This window comes from Falco punctatus (assembly GCF_963210335.1).
Source record: "Falco punctatus genome assembly, chromosome: 1".
Taxonomy (NCBI): Eukaryota; Metazoa; Chordata; class Aves; order Falconiformes; family Falconidae; genus Falco; species Falco punctatus.
In genome coordinates, this window is record NC_137580.1 from 8053874 (window position 1) to 8073216 (window position 19343).

The following is a 19343-nucleotide window of genomic DNA, read 5'->3' on the forward strand; positions in this document are numbered from 1 at the left end:
TCATGCAATGCAAATTTAATTTAGGAAGGAAAAGTGCTCAGGTAATGCAGCAGGACTTTAATCAGTGTGTGGATCATGCCTAGAATTCATGAAAGCACTGGAAAGGTGACCTCCCAGGTGCTGTGCTGTTTCCTGTACTCACCCTCAAGGCAGGAGATGTGAAGAGGGGCATGACAGTGTATTTTGGCTGTGTTCATTTGATATACCAACCTAGGGACTGTAGCCAGCTGGTACAGATTAGTGTCCTTCAGTTTCAGCTGAATAATGCCAGGGTACAGAATGGTACAGAGTTTCCTTTGATAACTTTCCACTTGGGCATTAGTGGGCTACGAGAAGCTCTGCAGAGCTGAGACCTCCTTTTTTTTTTTTTTATCAAAGACATTTGCATAACGTATTAAAGATGGACAGAAATGTGGCAGCGGTCCTTCTTGCAGAATTTTTGGGTTGCGTTGAAAGCAGAGCTAAAAGTAACTGTTATAAGAGCTTGTGCAATATATTCACTCTATTTGGCATAACCAGCAGGTTCAGGCACACAGCTGAGACTTTGCATCTTTACCAGGATCTGCCTCTGAGTTTTCTAGAGCTCGTCTATTGTCACTTTTTAATAATGATTCATTCCTGTATGTAAGAAAAAAAAATCTTCAATGAATGTATGATTCCAAACTTGCCACTGATTGGAATTTTAATACAAAATAAGTGTGGACAATTACACTTATTAGCTGTCCTGTCAGTTATATGATCTTGTATCTCATATAGTGTAGGTCAAAAAAAGAATGCTTTTGATTTATATCACACTAATTTATAGCACAAGGAGCATTACTCAGTATGGCCTGACACAGCCCTGCAAATTGTTTCATACAGCATCACTTTCTTTTGGATCAGATATCTATTTTCAATTTGCATAGAGGATACCTCATCTAAATTTATTGCACTGGAGACAAGTGAGTCAGACATCATCATGACTATACTGGCTGCGTGTCTCTGCCTACTGGTTTAGAGGGAGCATAAATTAATTTGACATTATTAATCCTAACTTGAGAGACTAAACATAATTTCATTCTAGTAAAAATATTATAAGCGGTTTGCTCTATCAGGTTTACTTACTATTTTGTGGATATATCATACAGTATGTTGCACGTAGCACACAACAGCCTGCTTTGCTCATCTTTACTGTGATTTAAATTTGAATGCATCACTGTCATGTTAGAAACAATAGCTTAAAGGAGAAAAAAACCCAACAATTATAGGTCCTTAACCATAGTCCCAGGCACCTCAGCTCTGAGCTTTGTCTTGTCTGGTATTAGCAGATTATAATTATATATATATATATTATTTTTCATTATTTTAATTTTAACAAATTGGATTTAATAAATTTAATTTTAATAAATATATATAATTAAATAAGCATGTAATTAGCATCGTTCTGCTAATGTCAAATTCTGCCGAGGACTCTTCTGCAACGTGTCTGTCTTCTCATCCCTCCTATCCCATCATCCAAGCTTCATCCTACCTACTGAAGCTACCTTCTTCCTAGCCGTCTTTTGTACAATCTACTTTCACTTTAAGCTGAGAACACTTATTTTCCTATTATTTCTCCTGGCATGCCTACACCCTCTTCAAAACTGCCTGCTCCATTCCTCCTCCATTCTTCATCTGTGCAACTGAAGAATGAGCAGTATTTCTTTTAATGTCTTCACCCATCCTCTCTTTGGTGCAACAAATCAAAAACCTACTGGTAATGGTTGCCTCTTAATATATGTTCCACTAACAAGTGTGTTTGAAGCGTCTTTCCCTGACATGAAAACTCTGTTTTAACAATGCTCTTCCCAGGAGGTCTATTATTTCAACAGTAATCCAATAGACAGAACAGCCAAAACAATACCCTGCGCCTGGAACATTTTAATTCTTCAGTTAACCTAGAGCTTTATTTGTATAAATTGTATTCTTTAACTTTTAATTAAAAGCTGATTATTCTAACACTATGTCATACAATATAATTAGTTCAATGTCAAGCACTTCTGCAGTGTACAGTGGTTGGGTAAGACCAATATGCTTCAGAGATGAAAGTCAGTCACTCAAAGCTTGCAAGGTTAGAAATGCCTTTTTACAGGGTCAATACCAAAATTGTTTCTACATAACAAAATTTATACAAACTATTTTCTATCTGAATTCGCACAGGCAATGGAGCCACTTTATTTTACTTTGAACTTGCAATGATATTCTGCTAATAACCTGAAATTTTGTGGTCTGTTATTTAATTTCATTTTTCCTCTGAGATGATTAAACATCTGCTTAGTATTTTAAAAAACATTTTTGCTTCACAGTTATTTAAAATTAGGTTCATTAAACATTTTAGAATTTTTGTTCTTTCTTGTACTGTCCCGTGTATATTCTATTATTCTCCTTACATTATTATTGGAATTACTTGTCAGCACTTCTCTTCCAAAATTACTTCAAAGCATTTTGCATGATGAACATGGATGCACTTTTTATCTCTCTTTTGAAGAACAACTGCTTTCGCCAACATTTAAACTATAATTTTAATTGTGGACAGATTTGTTAGCTGTTTGAATGAGTCCCCCAAAACTTTACATGTATCCTGACAGGAAAAAAAAAGAGTAAGAGGTTGTCATGGTTTGACCTCAGCCAGTTAACTCACCGCCCACCCCTCCCTGCCTGATGGCATGGGGAGGAGAACTGGAAAAAGGTAAAGCCCATGGGATGAGATAAGAACAGTTTGATATAAAGTAAAATGTGCTACCTAGTACTAACAGTTGTGATGAAAAGGGAGATAACAAAAAGAGAGAGAGGAATAAAACTCAAGGGAAAAAACAAGTGATGCAAAATACAGTTGCTCACCACTGGCTGACCAATACCCAGCCAGTCCCCCACAGCAAACAGCAGCCCCCGGCCAACTGCCCCCAGTTTATATACTGCAAATGCTGTTCTATGGTATGGAATATCCCTTTGGCTAGTTCGGGTCGGCTGTCCTGGCTCTGCTCCCTCCCGGCTTCTTGTGCCCCTCCTCGCTGGCACAGCATGGGAAACGGGCAAGCCCTGGACTTAGGGTAAGCACTGCTTAGCAACAACTAAACCATCGGTGTGTTATCAACATCGTTCTCATACTAAATCCAAGGCACAACGTTGCGCCAGCTACTAGGAAGAAAATTTACTCCATCCCAGCTGAAATCAGGACAGAGGTGATTTTCAGTGTTTTTGAGGTGTGTTTTAGAAGGTTTTTCTTGTTCAGTTTTGTTGAGAAATTGAGTAATAATTATTTAAGCGAGTGAGGGTGTTGTTCAATTAACACTGCTTTCATCAAGTCCCAAAAATTATATTAAATATAAATGGTAGACATGTCTAGATAGAGGTAATGATGTTTTGCTATAGCAGGAAAGTCCTAAGGACACAAGAACAGGTTTGTAAATAGTGTTAACACTTTTTTTAGACCAGCTAATATAGCTGCAAATTTATACAATCTTTAATTACCCAGAGAAGGATTTCTGTGCATGAATGCTTATTTTTTTTAATCAATTATAGCATTTAGCCTGATAAAACATATTTTACCCAACCTACAAACATATTTTTGTCTCCATAGATACAGGACATAGTTGTATATCAGTGTTCAGCTATAAATATATACCAATGTTATATCTGTATATGTTAGTGTTCTATTTGATTCTTGGTACGGTTCCTGATACATACATTGATTGATAGTTACATAGATAGGCTTTGGCATATTAAGAGCATTGTACATGTGGCTTTTTGTTTAGGGGATTTTTGGCTCAATTTTTTTCTCCCTTGTAGTATGAAAAGATTATTTTCCCTCTTATATGCCTTCTTTATCTTTTATTTGGTAGTCTGACATTAGACAGCTAGATTGTCTGCCAGTGATTTTAGACATTTTGAGCGTATTTTGTTCTTTTTCACATCTTGGATTTATATATTCAGCTTTGATCCCCATTACAAACTTACACATTTGCCTAAGGAATGTTTGAGATTTATTATAGTCTGCCCTGTTTAAACATCTTGCGGTTTGCTTTTTATAAGAAGATAGCGGCAGAAATTCAATTCAGTATTGAAAAGCTCATGTACTGAAGTTCTGGTTGCTTTAAGGTACAGCTTGCATAAAAAAAGCACATTGGATAGCAAGGTGTGGTGTACGTGTTTTATGGAGATTTCTTTTGGATAGATGTATCAAAGATGCATAAGCAGCAAAGCCATGAATGAGTTATGTAGGTCAGCCAAGTGAGAGCCTTTATAACAATGGTCCTGGGTTTAACATATGTCACAGATATTATGAGAGTAAATAACCTTATTAACGATCGGTTTAGGGAGGGTTTTTTTGATGCTCTTTTCTTATCTAGGCACTTGCACAGACAAGTTTCCAAATGAATCTGTTCTAGTCTCAGAGGGTGAAAACAAGTTTAATTTACTGAATTCAAGAGACTCTTTGAAATACTCTATCAAAACTTTTCTAAAAACAACAATATAATGGTTAATGAGATCTGATATCTTGAGGCCACCTATGCTTAGGCATCAATGTTGTATGGCCCACTAAAAGTCCATGAAACCGGCACTGCTCTCTGGAATGAGCCATCTACTGCTTCACAAGTATGAGGCTACGTGCTCACTGTTTGCCCAGGAACAAATATTATTCCATCCGACTACTATACTTTTCGTGCTGAAAATTGAGGATGTTCCGTGACATTTGTTTCAGATAAAAAAAATAAATAAAAATGAAGATAACACAGATTATAAAGTATGAGCTTGTGCATAGACTTACCTGTGGGCTGTATAAGCTAGGCTGTCACCCTGGGCTAGCATCTGAGAGAAGCCAGAGTGCCTCAGCTACATACAATTCTGTGATGATCCCTTGGACTGAGCTTGGGGAGGTTCACAGGAGCTGCAGGCAGTTTTAGATGGCAGTCTGGGTTTAATTAATCTCGAAACCTTTCTCATAGCTGCTCTTTAGCAAAAAGAGGGATTTCATACATTTCAAGGTGTAGTGACTAAAACCTAACTGATTATATCATATACACAGGGAAGAGTAATCCAATATATTTTTCAGACTTGAATTTTGGTTCTGGGAGAAGGAAGGTTGTCTTGTGTCTCAGAGACATTTCCAAGTGCTTGCCCTCTGAAGCTGTTTGTGTAGCAGCAGTCTGAGATTGACACGGTTGTTTCACTGTGTTTTGCATCTTCCTGGTGAAGCAGTGACGACTGACTTGTGTAAAATACATGATAATGGCCTAGTAAAATCAAGGCTTTGCTGCTGTGCTCAGCACCAGTGAGTGAATAATACATGGCAAAGGTTCATTTTCTCATGAGTATCCCACTTGTCCATGTACTCAGGACTGATGTGCTGTTGAGGTAGGAAAGATTCATATCGTCACAAGTTCTTGAACTTGGAAAGCTACAGAATACTATGATTATGGAGAAAAACTTATGCAAGTCACTGAAGTGTACGTGGAAGACCACATGGGAATTCTTTGTTGGTGAACACCATTTTGGAGGTGGGTAAATGGAGAAAAATAATACCTACAGTTTTGATGGGTTGCCCGTATAGGAAAACAGTAACTTTGCTGCTGAGTTATCTGAGAGCAGGATCAGACTTTTAAATTGTTTCACTGAAATATTTTGTGATTCAGTTAAAAAGCTATGGATGAAACTGAAGATCCCTATCCTGATTTCCAAAGTGCCAATGCTACGGTCGGTGCTTGATTTCACACTTGACTCTGCATTTTCTCTACTTCTTCCATGCAGGAAAGAAAGCAGAAATCTCACTTGAGAATACTTATTCCATCAGATAATTTTCTTGTAAAAGGCTGATCTGCCCATCCTCTTGCTGCCTGCCATGTTACTGGTTTGTCTGCTGCTTTCCAGTTATTCTTGGCAGTAGAGGATAACACATTATAGCATAAAGCAGAAGCCTGAGTTGGCTCAGGACCAGCTTTAAAACTCTGAGAATGTGAAGATGGGTTAAAGCCATCAACCTCTCCTTTCCTGCCTTGGCACATAATCCCTCTCCATCTACACAAACTATTAAACTTGCTCACCAGACAGGATTTCCAAGTCTCCAAGCTTTAATTTGTTACTGCAAAAACCATATGCATTTAAATTATCTATGGGCCGTTTTTAGGACTGAAAGCTTTTTTTGTTACCTGCATGTTAGAAATATGACAAACCTCTATTATTCGATCAAAAAAAGTCACAATTTAAATTACTGTACACACAGTGTAATGCTTTCCTGAGTTGTTTCCGATGAAGTTTGGGATTATGTGGTAATACGCTATCATTGGATGGTTTCTGGCTGCTTTGTATGCTTTATACATTTGACAGCTCAAGAAGAAGCAATTCATTTACGCAGAAAATGCTTCCCCATAAGCAAACCAGAGCGTGCCCACAGCTGTATATAGAAGTGAGTTATTGGATCGATAATGTTTCAGTGGTAATGCTTTTCAAATGCGTGTGTTCTTTAAGCACTGATTACTAGGTCAGACAGCAAACATTTTATGGTTAGAAGGGGCTTACTTCTTTCCTTAATACCTGTCCTGCTTGCTGTGTACAGTACTCAGGGTTAGTTTTGACATCAAATAGGTCAAAGAGTGGAGAAACGATGTCTCAGCTGAAACACAGTAGTAGCAACATAGGAACAGAGTGAAAGGCTGCAATGCCCCTTGCGCAATGAACACCATGGTACTTGACAAGGTGCACCAGTTATTTCATTAGGAGTACACTGAGTCAAGATAAATTACATTCTAGCAGGATAAATATGCCTGTGTGAACATTGTGCTACTGAGACTTGGAAGCCTAGGCTAGAATATTTAAAGTTGGGTTAAGTATTATCTGGAAATTGCCCTGCATTCCTAGTTATAGACATTTACCAGGAGTGCGTAGGTACTTATTTTGTAAGGTCCTCCTTGGCCCTTTACTAGCTGCTTACTGAAGAGTCAGTTTAATCTTTTAACTTGTATTCTTCAGGTGAAAGCAAATAAAAAAAAAATCTCAGATTTTGTTATAGTTAAGGTTTTTGGGTGCACTTATTTTTCTGGTACTGACATTTTGGTACTTTTAAATGTACTTACACTGGAAGGTTACAGCAAGTAGAAGGATGGTGTGACACATGCAGTAGCTTCCTGCATTAACCATTAGAATATCTGTATTCTCAGGTAACATGGAAAGGCCAGCTGAATCAATTGTACCTTTAGACGTAGCTTTCAAATTTATATCCTCAGAAACACTGCTTAGTGACATTTTAGTAACAACTTGAGTTTTGACTTGGCCATAGCGCAGAAGTAAAATCAAATATTTATGAAATGTTGCAACCTGTATCAGGGAGCCAGACGTAGACAATACTTCTTAGCTTCTTCATGTACCGAAGACTACTTTTCATTTTTCTTTCTGTATTGGTGCTGGTTGGGAAGATGATTCTGCCTTGTTTACTCTGATGTTTCTAACTTATTGCATTCCCTGGGAGTGAAGCTTGGAGTTTTACAGGAACAAGTCTAGAATCACAACGCACCCAAAGGCTTCCTAATGATTAGGTTTCCTATAACCCCGACTTTTCTCCCAAACAATCTAAATAATAGTTTTAAAAGTTTGCAATATGCTGTTATGAGCTTTTGTTGTAGTTCCTGAGGGGTGAAGCAAGACTTCAGAGGATGTGAATTTGTGGACTAAAGCCTGTGAAAAAACTCTGGTGTGATTTAAGAAAGGGAAAGTGTATTCACAAGCACGTTTCCAAAGGTAGGCATTTCAAAAGATCTGTAAATAAAGTAAGAATTCAGTATCGTTTACATAAAACTGTTTTGAGAGCTATCTTTCTACTTGTCACTGCTCTCAGCAATGTTTTTTCTTGGAGTGAAATATGCCTCGGTAACCAAACCCAGTGTAGATCTTCCCACATCACTTGGGGTTTCCGCAGATCTTCTGCGGGGATGTGGTGACTTGTAAGGTTTGCACTGCTTCTTATCTTGGGCTCCAAAGCAACTTTCTCTAAGCTGATCTTGCATGTAGCAAGTCCCATAATTGGGACAGACAAGGTCAAGGGTTAGCAGTGCAGGGTCTGACATAATGTTTAAGTAGTCTGGAGGTTTTAGAATGCCTTTAAAAGTGTTACTAGGGTATTAGGCTATATGTCAAAATGACCTGGAGGAGGAGGAGGAGGAGAATATCTTCTTAATAGCTTCCTTTTTGTGGGAAACAGATGTCATCTGCTTGTTATTCTTGCACTTCAGCTTTTCAGAAATTTGTATCTGAGCTTTCAGAGTGAGTTGTTGCTCTGTGGTAGAGATGAGGCAGAGTTATGCTTATTGATTGTGATTTTTTTCAGAATGAACTGTAGGAAGAGGAATTCCTAGTTTTATGTTGTCATGTTATTTAACCAGGTATGTTAAAAAGCACATTAAAAATTCTTGGTACCTAAAAAAAAGATGTTAATAAAGTCAACTTGAGTACACAGAAAAAAACACCCTTAAAATACTTAAATAAAATGTAATTATTGTAATTATTTAAAATAAAGAAAAAAAAATGTTCAAGTGCATATATATTCCTTGTATATCTTTAAAAGTAGCACAATCAAAGGGAAAGCATTTCCTGTGCATCAAAGAATGTTGAAAATTAATTTGGTCAATCAGTAGATGTTGTGTAAATTTAGATGTATGAATTTTGCACCCCAGAGAAACACATTAAGAAAAATAGAACAAGTTTCACATGTCAGAATGTGGGAAATCTATGGAAATTTTATTCAGCTGCTCAATGAATGTACAGTTGGAAAGGTTTTAATTACCAGAGGGTTTTCCCCCCCACAGGACCTCTGTCTTTTATACTCTGTGTGTGTATATGTACAGTTTACATATGCACTTATACACAGATATACAGTGGTCACCCTGGGGTTAATTGTTCAACATTTACTTGTACTGGATCATATAGTAGGTGCCCCTAAGCTTTATTTACTTTGCCATCCAAACGCCACAGAGTACAAAACTACTAATTTCCTTGTGTGCTCCTTTGTTATATCTTTTGGTTGTAGTATTGAGCTGCTTCACAAACCCTAAGGAATTTATCTTCACAGAATCTTAAGGGTTTCCTTGTTTCCCCTTTCTTATCCAGTTTTAGTGCGGAACAAAAATTAAAGTAGAAAGTTTTCACCAATTCTGAGTGTCAAGCTTGGTCTAGTTTTCCATCAGTCTAAGTATTCATATAGTACTTGTGAATTCAAAGCTCAGTTCCTGTTGATTTGAATAGTCAGCACATCAGTTTCATTAACCCCTGAGCTGCAAATCGCTGGACTCTGGGGAGTTTCTTCACCATATGCTTGCTTTATTCTTACACTGTGTCTGAATTGGCTATTGGTGAGTATTAGGGTCTACTGGTGGGAAGGTCCACCAGGTTGAATATCGCTGCTCTTCTCTTCCAAATGAGAAAACTGACTCATTCACAGCACTTGACCTTTTTCTAATGAAAGTCAGTGGGTCATTTTGACTGGGAGCCAAAGAGGCGGGAGAAGGAAAAGGAAAGGAACATATAGTGTATGTGCATGTTATGCAAGGAAGCATTCAGATTGTAGTGTCTGTGCTTAAAGGATCTCAGCTATGTTGCACAGTACACCTTGATTTTAATTTCTACCTTTTGGCATGCTTCGATTTTCATTCTTAACCTTTAACATAATTATTTAGTGTGACATTTCCTATTTTTTTGAATAAACAGTAAAAAAAAGAAAAATTCTATTTTGTGGAATCACACTGGTCTCCACATGGGACTTTGAATTATATATCACTACTTGATCTAACTCAGTAAGTTGATAGGCTGGGTTTTTTTTTTTTTCAGGTAGACTAGAGGCCATAAGATTTCAAACTGTACTGCTTGCTGACAGCAGAAAAATATTGAGACTCATATCCATGCGTTGTGTAGACATGGTAGGGTTTTGTCATGCCCTCCATGTAAACAGAGGGTATCTCAGCTGAAAAACCAGCATTATACAGTATCAATTCTGTACTTAATTGTTTCTGTTAGAAGGATGAGAATTGGTGCATCTCAATATTTCATTATTAGCTTTAATATTCAGAGGAAAAAATTTACTTGGATTTGCCGGGGAAACAGCCCCATGTTATTCAGTTTTTTTCTGAAAGAAAATTTTAAATAATTCTAATATTATTTACAGGTAAAACTAAGATTAATAGAATAGTAAATTATAAGGTATATACCTGTCCCTGAGCAAATGCAAAACTGTACATTGAGGAACAAAGAGTTCAGATAATTTTTGAAGAACATGACACTGTGTTCCAGAAAGCAAAAAATCCAATTTATCCCTGTAAATAAGGGTGAATTTACATAGCTTGTATGACTTACGTTATCTAAGCCACATTTAGTGAAAAAAAGAAACAATGACTGGCCATGGTGGTTGTCATCGAGTGCTCGACACTGTCAACCCTAAGTCACACTGTTTCTTTAGAGGCAGGATGGCTCATCTCATAACTATAGAATTGCATGACCCACCCACCCCCATCCACACTCACCCCTCCCCCACCCCCCAAAAAAATAAAAAAAAAATCTTCATATTCCAAGCCAAGCAGGTGCTAACTTGTGGCTGCGAGTCTTAGGAGTATATGGACTGTAAACAAGATGATACTAATGTAAATAAATGTAGTGCAATATGTGCATCAAATTTGTGCTGTTTGGGGCTTAGAAATACTGCATTTATAAGCTTCATTGGCATCACATTAACTTAATTTCCTTCTTCTAGGACTATATTCTGGAAGTTTCTGTGAGCGATTCCAAGTCCTTCTGTGCTACCTTAAGAATTTGAGAAGAACTGTAAAGAATGAAGCTAAAATCCTTAAGCCCTCAGGAGACACACTTTGCTTTCTGGGCAGCTACGCTGAGTCTGTTAGAATTACCACTATTTCCAGTAATTGGATGATTATCTACCTATTGCTAGTATGGTGTCTGTGACCTACACCGACATTGAATTTTAGTGCTGGACAATGATACACATAGGAGTTGCTCAAAACAAATCTAGCCCAGAAGAGCAGTTAACACGGCTGTTATTCTGGAGGAAATTTGGGTTGGGTGAATTTATAGAAGTATAGCAATGGGACCACACAAATATTAGAATGGGTAAAGGCATGGAAGCTTGAAGATCACTAGAAAATTGAGATTGAAATGTGCACAGTTGCTGAATGTCTAGGATTGTCTAACACACCTCTATAATGTCACCTCCAGGACAGTCACAGAATCATGTGGGCTGGGAGGGACTTCCAGAAGTCAGCTAGTGCAATTTCCAGCTCCAAGCAGGTCCAGTTACAGCAGGTTGCTTGTGGCTGTGTGCAATGAGGTTGCTGAATACCCGCAAGGATGGGAATTCCTTAGCGTTGTTGGACAGCCTGTTCTTCTGTTTCATCCTCACCCAGTTTTTCATTAAGAAAAATAATAATAATAATTTGAACCTTCTGGAAGCTAATATTTTCTCACTGGTTTTTGTGTGAAGATTATAAATTAAATAAAGAATAACAAAACTTTAAAGCATCTACAGTCCAGATTCATGAGGGAATAAAGGAGTGAACTAAAATAAAACTTCCAAACAGTACCTACAGTCTGGTTACCAGAGAATGCTTACCAAGGAGCCTGTAATTGGAACACTGGATTTATTTCTTTTTTGACCTGTGATCAGTCGTTCATGGGGTGAGGATCTGTGGATTGTTTCTAAGGAAAACTGAAATTAGGAAAAGCAGAAGAAAAGTTAATAAATGTTCTACAATACTCTATATATGTGAAAAAATTTTGAGGTGATCTGCATCTTCACAGGAAAATTTGGTGGACTGCAGTTTTTTAAAAGTTGAAAGCCATTGAACTACAAAGATGTGAATGGGGAAGATTTTTGGTTGATGTTAATTGTTACAGACCTTGAATGACTTTTGACGATTTACATGACCTGAAAATCTTCCCTAAAGATGTATTAATGATCTTAATCTTTTCTTCCTTTCTGAATCACAGAATATTTCTTTTAAAATTTAAATGTTTCTGATGCTCTTATATCTGTATTTTTTTAGAAGAAATACTCCATAGAAAATCTTTAAAAATTGGCAGATGTGGGCAAACAACAGGAAGGTAAGCAAACTTTGACAGTAAAGGATACTTGCAGTTTGTTCACAGGCATTTCTGTCCTATTATAATTATAGGACGTCAAAAACATTCTACTATATGCTTCCTGAGATGTAAAATATTCTTTGATTTCATACCGTTAAATATATTTCTAATTTATGAGTATGCCTTCCTCATAGAAAAGTGAGCCAGTGCAATATTACCTAAAACAGTGTTTATTCTTCCCTGTTTTGAGCTTGATGGTATTTAAATGCAGTATAGAGGTTACTTTGATTTATATTTTTTTTCTCTGGATCCTGAAGTGGCTTTACCCTACCATAAGGGGATAATTTTTAGGTGGTCCTTGTTACTTCATTACAGCTACCTTGAATCAAGTAGTGCCTCAGGCAGATTTTAGGATTATTCATATGACTACTCAATTCAGAAGATGTTTGTATGATAGGTGAAATGTTATCATGTTTAGTAAGAGGCACCTAATCATCCTTGTTTATTGATGGTGACAGCTTACGACCTGTTCTTTTTCTTTCAACAAGCAAACGAATAAAACCACAACAAAGCTAAATAAACCCTACACAGAGGATTCAGCCCAAAGTGCTTCAAAACACTGTAGAATTACTAATTATTAGATGCAACCTCTGCATGTAATAATACCACTTCTTTTTGTCTTTAAACTGGTAGATTGTTAGATACTTTAATTAGATGTGTTGTATGGTCTTCTAGTACAAAATGCATAACCTTGGTTTTGCTTTCATGCATTTATACTATGCTTCCACTTAACGATACTCACCAGCAGGAAACAATGATAAAATACATTCAAGACTACTTTGATCTTTGTCCTCCCTATTGAATAGTTTTGTTTTTGATGTTGTCCTGCTGTTTATTTGCTTGCTCACATAGCCTAGGAAGATAAAAGATAGAATCAATACTTCAGAATCTTCTATCAGCTTTTGCTGAAGGATTTATCAGTGGTTCTTGCTCTTTTCTCGGGTCCCACGTTCTGTTTAGCATCACCAGTCCTTGCTGTATGGTACTGATTAGTGTATTCTACTTCAGAAATAGTATGTTCTGTTTATCTTTCTGCAAGGTTCTCACTTCTTGTTGTTTGACATTAAAGCATAAGATTTCTGGATTAAAATGAGAACAACCACTGTTACTGCTGCTTCTGTCGTGTTGTTACTGCCTCTGACACACTAGGTTAGAAGCTGCTATATAAAGCAGAGGATAAATTTCATCATGCACCCGTTTAATGCTGCATTCTGTACCTTAATCAAATACTGGAAAACAGTTCTGCTGGTGCTGGTGTTCAACTGTATTTAGGGAGAATTTAAGTGAGCATTATCTTCTCTCTGTATTGTGCTCCAAGGTCAACTCTGTACTTCATACATTAACCAGAATGTGTTTTAAAAAAACAAAACAAAACAAAAAACCCCAACCACATTTATTTGGCTGTTATTTTAAAGATGCTCAGTGGACTGTACAAAATGCAAAACAAAGATGTATTGAAAACCATGAAGCTGAATGAGAGTCATCTGGCAATATCAACACATGTTCAATGTATCTTGGTCCCCTTTGAATGCATACCTCATGTGAGTAATTATCTTAACTCAGCCTTTGCAGTGAGTTGTCTGCTAAGGCAAAAAGAACAAAGAATGTCTCAGGCATTCCAGGTGGAAGTCCATACCTGTATTTGCAATACTGGTTTTGAAACTGAATTTTCCTCTTGGCCCGTGAAACCAGTGCAGAAACAAGGAAGCAATAGTGTTTCATGTGCAAGTATATAACACAGTACTGCTGGTATGTTTCCAATACAGCCAGGTAATATTTTTTTGTTTGTTTGTTTTAACAGTTTGAACTTACTACCATTCTGCAACCTATCACTGTTTCATGTCCTGCCACTTCTAAGAAATAGACCTGAACATTGCTCACCACTCTTTGTACGAACAAAAAGCCTGAATCCAATTTATTAGAACAGAATGAATATACCCTTTTAACTTCTCTGCAGAGATACTATTGTTAATTAAATCAAAGTCTTTTCCAGATGCAGCGCTAACAGTTCTAGCCTTGCATCCATTCTCCAAACAGTGTACGACATTGATGGATAAACTCAATTAAAGCATGGGCATTAGAGAAGTAATGTGGAGAGCTGAAGTGATCTTTACTAATCCACCTTTAAAAATTGCAATAAATATTTCAAAATGAAATGTTCATAAATTATGCTGAGGATACCCGTTAGTGAGACTGGATGGAAATTCAATTCAATTATTCTAAGTTTGCTTTTGGTTAGGCAGTGGCGTTTGTTTTCTCTCCTATTATGTTATACTGTCTTACAGATAGATTAAAAACACAATGCAACTACTGCAAAAAAACACTTCTGCTTTTTTCATAGCTAACATTGAAGTGGGATCCCTTCCGTGATTTGACATTTTCTTGCAGCTTGCCTTTTTCAAGGTAGAAAATATTTTTATGCAGCTTGGACAGCATCTAAATATATACAGTAATTGCTGATAGAGTGCACTGACTCCTACAGCAAAAGACCAGGACTTAAAAATATACATACACAAGTTGAATTATTTCCCTCATATGTTAAAACTGTGCTTGGGGATTGACCTATTGATCGACACTTGAAAAATTAGGTGATTTATTGAAGAAAAACAAATAAAACAAAAAAGAAAAGAGCAACTGCTTGGTTAAACCCTTCTATATTTACTAGTAAAGTGAGATGTGGGTGTCCTTGTATCTGCTTGCACAGGGGAGACTGATCTTCAGTGTATCCTTTTCACTAACTTTCCTTTGCAGAACAGCTTAAAACCTGGTCTAACCATTTAGGCAAGATATTTCTCTTCACAGATTAAGCTGTTAGGTAAAAGATTCCTCGTCAAGGACCTTTGCATTCTGCCAGTCTCCTGAAGCTAGATCTGCTTTTCTCAACTACAGAGATCAAGGTACAACTCAGGGCAGACCTGGGGCTGTTCTAAATTATTACACTGGGAACTGGATAATCAAGGAACTACAAAGGAAATGTCAGGCCACGTTGGCTCCTTATTGTTTGATTTATAGTTTTGAGTTTGTTACTTTATAATCGTTGGGGTTTAATACCTTTTACAAGAAAAATCTCCATAGTCAAGAATGAAGTTTTAGGAGACAAATTTTCAAAATTTTCTCATCTTTAAACCTTCAAAATGGAACTTTGCTGAAATATCAATCTTCAACACTTTTTATTTAATCAGTGCTGCTCCTAGGGTGAAATGTTCATTTTATGTCAGTAAGATATTTCAAAAGACATGATCTGAAATGTTTAGATTTATCAGGATTTACACAAGCTTTATTTTGGACTTGTGTGTGTTTTAATAATTCAGATGGCTTCAAATTTTATTGAGATTCAAGGCACTGTTTTTTCTTGATTTTGCCAGGGTAGAATTGAACCAAAAATACCCACTTTTTTAAAGAGCTGTGTTTAAAGATGACTATTTAACTTACACTGGAAATAATTAAATTACTTCAGACCACATAGGATAACTTTATTGTAATTGAAATGTGCTAATTTATTGACAGATGCAAGTATTGAAGTACAAAAGAAGGGGGGAAGACCTTCTTTAATAGCACGTCAACATTGAATGTATTGAAAACAGATCCTTGGCCAGTGTTTTTCTAGACCCTCAATAAAACATTTTTAACGTTAACACACACTTTCTCCCATCTATCCTCCATTTGTTAAAGCCTCCTAAGATAGTAATGGAAAAGATGTCGGTGGATGTGATGAGGAAATATATTAAAATCACTTTCATCTGATGGTTAGAGTGGCACACAATATTTTAAACCTACCAGTCTCAGTGATGGGTGCATAAGGAGGACTTGCACATCTAGTAGTTTTTATTTAATTAATATGCAGCTATCTTTGCGCTTAGGAGGATGGTCTAGAGGCTAGGGTACATGGCTTGCCTGCCAAAAAAACCCAGGGTCAGTTTTCAGTTAAGGCACAGCTATCCTGTGTGGTAGGGGGTCGGTCATCTCCACTTGCTTCTGCCCTTACTCTCTGCACTGTAAAAATTGTATTTCCCTCCCAGAGCTTTATAAGTCTAAAGAACTGTTAATAATTGTGACAGATTCAGATACTGCGGTGGAGTGTCTGGCTTCTGCCTCCACAGACAGATATTAAATTCAGGCAAATTGAGAAAGAATCCACCAGCTAATGTTAGCCACATCACTTAAAGGAGGTACTGATGCACCTAATAATTGTGCAATAAAATAGTGACCTTTACAAGAATATCCACTTCAAGTACAATAGGGGAAAATCAGAACAATCTATGTGTAACCAAATTATCTTTGTCAGTCACTACAGCTGAGTGTGACCCAATTAAGTGAACACTGGATATGGGTAATGTCAGCACCAGCTTTAAAGGCACAACTAGCCCTTTTTTGATCTCTCTGTTGAATAGACAGAATTAGGCCAGATTCAGGTAAGAAATATTTCCTACTGCAGCTGTTTTATTCTATAATTTTTCTAAATGTTACGAAGGACGAGTATGATATTTTTCTTTTTTTCAGTCCCATAAATGCCACCTATAAATGCACTTGGGAACATGAAATAGACACTGCTGACTACTCCACAGCTACTCAACCCTGCAGTTTCTGCCTGTAGGCATGCTCTTAAGTCAGATGTCATGATAATGTTTCACTGCTAATGACCTGGCTGGAACCCAACTCTGACCAAAGCTGCAAAGGTGGAATTTTAGGCAATGTGCTGCCTTCTTGTTTCAAAGTAGATTTCTGTCATTAGTACCTTGAACAGAAGATCTTACACAGGAATATCGTGAGATTTGCACTCCATTTATGTATCTGTGCATCCCTTAATGGGGGTGAGACTGGTGGCTAAACCACTTATGATGTACAAAATGAGGCAGTACAGGGCGTCAAACCTGGGGATCTGGAAGTTTGCAAAAATCATTCTGGAGACTTCCTCTCTCTTACTTTTCAGGTATAGGAAAACAAGCACTACGCAGTGAACTACAGAAGCGACATAGCTGATGATGAATATTTAGCTGTGTTTTACTCTTTGCTAATGCAGATGACTTTCCATACTGTCTCCTGTTGATTTTTCTTACATACATAAATTTTGTAATGATATCTGTGCGGAACTCAGGCTCCCTAACCTGAACCTCATTCCTGTAGGTAAAAGTGAATTAAAACATAGGACAGCTGGTATAGTATCACCTAAGATTCTATAAAAGCTTAGATTTTAGTCCAGTTTTATAGGAATTTTTAGTATGTGATAAATGATATATAATAACCTATTTTAAAAAACCTAGCTTTAAATAGCCATATTGGTAACAATTTTAATTTCAGGAGAAGGTGACAAAAAATTGGGTTTGCATGTTAAAAAAAAAAAATCTGCATATAAACCAATGACTGAACCTTCAGCTAAGTATTCCTACTGTAAACAAACAGCCTTAGACTTCCTTTTAGCCTCTTAAATTGCTTGCAGGCACTGCGTTTTTTCTCTTCCTGTATTGTATTTGAGAAATTGGCTGTGGAGGATGTGCTGGATGATCCATGCTTCAAACAGATCTTTGACTTTGCCCCTTTCAGTCAGCCATCTCTTCAGTGAAGTATGACTTGGCATCAGCTTATCAGGCTTATTTTCCTTTGACCTCTGGAAGGTGCTAATCTGTGAACAAAAGAGCAGCGGGTTTGGTGGTCATGCCTTCTGTGAGTTCCTCATGCTGGAGTGGTGGCTGTGCAGGCTCTGGAACAAATGAGCTCTGCAGTGATTTGCTCAGGAATATGAACAATAAAAAACAAATCCTGAAGTCGCAAATCACACCAGTTTCCCTTAGAGGCACAGTTTACAAGCTGGATGGTGATTTGTCTGACATTTCAGTTCTCTGAGAGTGACCTTATCTTTGTGAACTGTTTCTGCCTGAAAACAGAGTGCAAAAACTGTGGTCACTCCATGAGAACTGGCTGTCAGACAAATTAGTATCCATGTAGCAAGCAGTTAGGAAACATCTCATGTGTTTGCATGCCCATCCAGCATCTAGAGACCTGCTTTGTTACAATTAATTTTCTGTTCTTTTTTAGTGAAACATTAAAGAGCGTTATCAGGAGTCTTTTCTGAAGGAGAACTGCTAATAGTCTGTTGGATGATGAACCAAACAGGATTCCAACATTTGGGCTAGTGACAATAGTTCGATCATTTTATCGGGACTATAGGTTATGTTGTTTCCCTCAGCATTAGAGGTTTTGGAGCATTCCAGAGCTCTCACAAAGTTTTGGATTAATGGGTGCCTCCCTAGGATGATAACTTTCTGAATCTGCGTCACACAACTCTCTATTATGTTCCTGATCTCATTTATTAGAATTGCCTTTTTTTAATCTGTTCTTCTGCTTTGTCAAATCGGCCAAAACAGTATGGTTGGGTTTTTTTGTGGTCCTGTGAAGCTCCATTGTTTCTTATATGTAATGCACTGGCTCTTTTAAGACAAGATAGCAATGTATTTGCTCAGTTATGTCCCCAAACACAATTCGTTTCTCGTGTTAGAATTTTTCTACCAGAAAATACAGAATGAAGAAAACGTTAGAAAGAACTGAATCTTCTTAAAGGTCACACTCACCTCTTTTCTTCCCTTTTCTTTCATATTAGAGCTTTCCTGGTTACCATTCAGATAATTTTACCTTTTTATAAGGTGTTCTGTTGTAAAGTCAATCCAAGGTACAATACTTTTCCCTTTGTAATGGTAGCTTTCTCTATATTTGTTCCAGTCAGGTCACACACTGGAATAAGGTAAGGAGCAACGTGTGAAAGCATAGTGGCATCTGTCCTCCACAAACAGCAGGATAGGCAAAATGTTAAAGCTGTATCAAATAGACCTTTATTTGCTACTTCATAGTTGATCATTTTCTCTATGGGAAAAGTTGAATAGGTGATAATATATTAGGTATTCTTAAAGCAAGAGCAAATACCTGGCAGCTTTTTCTTCTTGAGCTATACAGATAGCAAATCTTTGGCGACTGGAAATTTGATTGCGTCTTTGATTCCTTGGTTAATTGGTGAATGAGCAATTCTTAGGGTTAGCAAGCAATTTAACCTTCTGAGCAGCTGGTCTTGTGTCTCAGGATCTTCTTGTGGCTCTTTCTGCTCTGAACACCTCTGGTTGATCTATCAGTGACCCACTGAGGGGATACCTTTGCGCAGGCACTTGCAGGGCATGCAGTAACCCACTGAAGGCTAGTACATTGCA

At 37.3% G+C, this 19343-nt stretch overlaps 1 long non-coding RNA gene across 1 annotated transcript in view; it reads left to right on the forward strand.

Moving 5' to 3' along the window:
• Positions 1-19343, forward strand: part of LOC308060855 — a 62322-nt gene that overhangs the window by 15049 nt on the left and 27930 nt on the right. The window contains exon 1 of the long non-coding RNA XR_013926941.1: positions 1-19343. This exon is cut by the window's left edge and continues 15049 nt beyond it; it is cut by the window's right edge and continues 20867 nt beyond it. This is a non-coding gene — a long non-coding RNA (uncharacterized lncRNA).